Here is a 3453-nt window from a genome sequence, read left to right as displayed (position 1 = left end):
TGACTTAGAAGAGTACAGACGAATTTCTTCCGCAGCAGTTTCCTGGAGGGGCTCAAGTATTACACTTGCCTCCAGCTGGCGAGGCTGGACGTCAGAGCTGTATGCTCGGCTGAGCTGTGCTCTTCTCTCTGTCTGCTTTTTTTCTGAAGTCTGTCTCGATTCCCTTGCTTCTCTTCACTGTTCTTTATGGCAATAACTTTTCCACCTTCGGGTATCTGGGCTGACAAGCACTGCTGCAGCCAGGAGCCAGGAGTGGGAGGAAGGACGAAGGGGAAATGCGAAACAGCCAATCTCAGGTCATAAGGGAATTCCTGGTTCACGACACTGAACTGATGCAATAAACCGTAGTTCATGGCAATCAGTGACAACCTGATGCCGGCGTGGGATTCTGCCTCTCGGCCAGCAAAGAACTCGTCTCTGAAGTGTATTCTTATTGTGAAAATGTAAGTATGACTTCTTTAATAACTTCAGTAAGTGAATGATCTAACTTATTGTGAAAATGATTTTATGAAAGAAATTATGTAAGTTTCAACCTTTTACTATTCTTTACTTCATTTCTTTCATTCACTAACCGTTATTTGGATTTTCCCGATGTCTCTCGTTTCTTATCAATATTTGTGTTAGCAATATCAGTGATCTCCTAAGTTGGTAAAGTTTTATCATTATTTTCCTTTATGTTTCCGATTCATCAAGGATAAGCTAAGATATTTCAAACCCACTTCCCACGCTCGTGTCATGCGGTAGCGCCTCCACGATCGCCCCCCCCCCTCCCCTCTCCCCTCTCCCCTATGCCCACGCCCTCCGGGGCATTGGAGGATGTGGGCTGAGCTTTCATATGCCGTTAAAGGTTAACAATATTGGTATCAGGCCCATCTGATATGGAAAACGAAAGCAATCCTCGTTTGTTATACTTATTATTTAGTTTCTTGTGCGTGGTAATTAATCTCAAGTAGTTCGTATTCGTCTTGTTTTAATCATCTCATTAAATTGATTGATTCGAATTTTATCCATTCTCATTCCTTTCATTATAGATATAAGATTAGGTTTAAGGTACTCGCCAAATTTTAAACGCATATTAGCCGCAAAACACCTCACAAAATATAATCAGAGATATACAAAGATTTGATGCCGTTTTCCATACACCACGAGCCAATTATCCGACGGGCCAATTGATAATTGCACCGAAAATTCTAGACTCAGGTCAAATTACAATTCTTATCATTATTCATATAGTTGTTTGCATGCATTTAGTGCGATTCATTCATGAATAACGATATCTATTCTGTTTTACAAGCTAACTATTATCAAGTTAGTAACATTATAGTTTGATTTGCTGTATTGTTGTAAGCATCTGTCCTTTCATAATTATTATTTCAGTAAGTATTAGTTTATTTTGATTATTCATCTTACTCACTCGCACATATATCCACTCATATATACATTCACTCACACTTTCTCCTCATCTTACTCAAGGCGCATGGACTCACCAGGACATTCCCTCACTTGAACTACTTACCCATGGGGACGAAGATGGGACACTTCAACATGAGGAAGGCAACTTAAAGGTCAACATCAGTGTGCTAGGCACGACGTTCTTCCCTTCCCAAGAAAACCTTACGCTGGTCTCTATATTCCCACATGTATTTTTAATTGTTCCTCAATAACCAACAAAAGTAAACGCAAAAAAGTGTATGTGCGTGTGTGTGTGTGTGTGAAAGAGAGAGAGAGAGAGAGAGAGAGAGAGAGAGAGAGAGAGAGAGAGAGAGAGAGAGAGAGAGAGAGAGAGAGAGATAAAGAGAAATTCAGTATCAAAGAGCAAGGACCATTATTTAGGCGGGCTATTATATAAGAAATAGGAATATTATTATTAAAGCCTAAAGAAACAACAGCAAAGTTTTCGCCGGATTAAAATAATTGATCCAGACGAATTTCGTGCAGAAAAGGGGAAATTCTTAATGTAAGTCTGATGTTAAGCCTGTCTAGACGAAAGGTCCACTTTTTATGTCTTTAATTTACTTTAATTCACATTCATTTCTGCTAGAGATCTCATTTCATTTCTTAGAATAATAACAACCACAAATGCTTATGGTAGAACACACATTTTTTTAACAGCTACATTAACACAAGATGACAAGAATGTACAGCACACTTTTCCAAGATGTTTATCGTGAACCCGGAGCATCCTCAGCTTGCATCTAAAATACTTTCCCTGTGTGAGTTTCGATCCAATATCCACTTGCAATGTTCGTCTTACAAGGAAATCGCCAAAAGTACCCGAAAGCAAGTCAGGTAAAATAAGTGAATATGAATTAGCTGTAAAGGAACATTATATTTCTGCTTTGACAGTGGTAAATTACTGCATACTCACACAAAGGGTCGAACCACAGATACTTCTTGCAGAGTATAAAGTGTCTAACTCCGCAACCACAAAACCACATAACCTGTTAAAGAAATGAGCGTGTGGTGTTGTGGTAAAGAAAGGAAAGGAGAGAGAGAGATAGAGATAGAGATAAAGAGAGAGAGAGAGAGAGAGAGAGAGAGAGAGAGAGAGAGAGAGAGAGAGAGAGAGAGAGAGAGAGAGAGAGAGAGAGAGAGAGAGAGAGAGAGAGAGAGAGAGAGAGAGAAGGAGAAGGAGAAGAAGGAGAGGGAGAAAAAGGAGAGAGAACGAAAGAAAGATAATGGTGAACACCAAGAAAAAAATCAATCAAGATCCTCATTCAGTGGATTAGCCACAAGTGGTCTTCCTGTTGATCTGAGACAAGAAAATATGAGAGGTATCATCGGCAGTGCTTTTCTTGCCATTTTCATACTAGAAGAAATGCCGCGTCACTTATCGTCATAAAATAAAAAAAAGAAAGGCCCCAAGTATACTACCCTTAGCGACATATTCGAAATTTATAAAGATACAAAGGAAGCCAGCAATAACTGTACGATAGCATATGGCTAGCATCTGCGTCATATTTTGCCTTTTCTGAGAAAATCGACAGGGAATATCTCGATCACTGGTGAAACGAAGACAAGATAGACCTCTAACAAAGATAGACGCTCAAAATGATACATTTATACCGTTTGGCTCAAATTAAAATGTAGCACTCTATATATAGCATCAAAGTCGTAAGGAAATTCTAATGACAATGGTACACCATGGTTAACGATTCATCTAAAACCAGTCTCGGGCAATAAGTTATGAAAATGTAAGAAACGAGAAAAAAAAAATGTTTTTAATAAAAGTAAAGTGATAAATAATGTTCTGTACTCCACTAACATACTAGAAATCTACTTTTTGAAATTAAAATTTGAGATAAATTGAAAATGGTATCAAAATTCTATCACTTAAAAGAGCAAACATAGCTTTAGGTTAGTGCGTCACAGAGTTTTTTTTTCACAATTTACTTTGCAGACTGATCGTTGGTGTACTCATTTGTGACTACACCGGGATTATTCACATTCTCT

The sequence above is a fragment of the Penaeus japonicus genome, unplaced genomic scaffold (genome assembly GCF_977035675.1).
Source record: "Penaeus japonicus unplaced genomic scaffold, GWHDUDI00000001_assembly GWHDUDI00000022, whole genome shotgun sequence".
Taxonomy (NCBI): Eukaryota; Metazoa; Arthropoda; class Malacostraca; order Decapoda; family Penaeidae; genus Penaeus; species Penaeus japonicus.
This window is presented reverse-complemented; position numbering follows the sequence as displayed.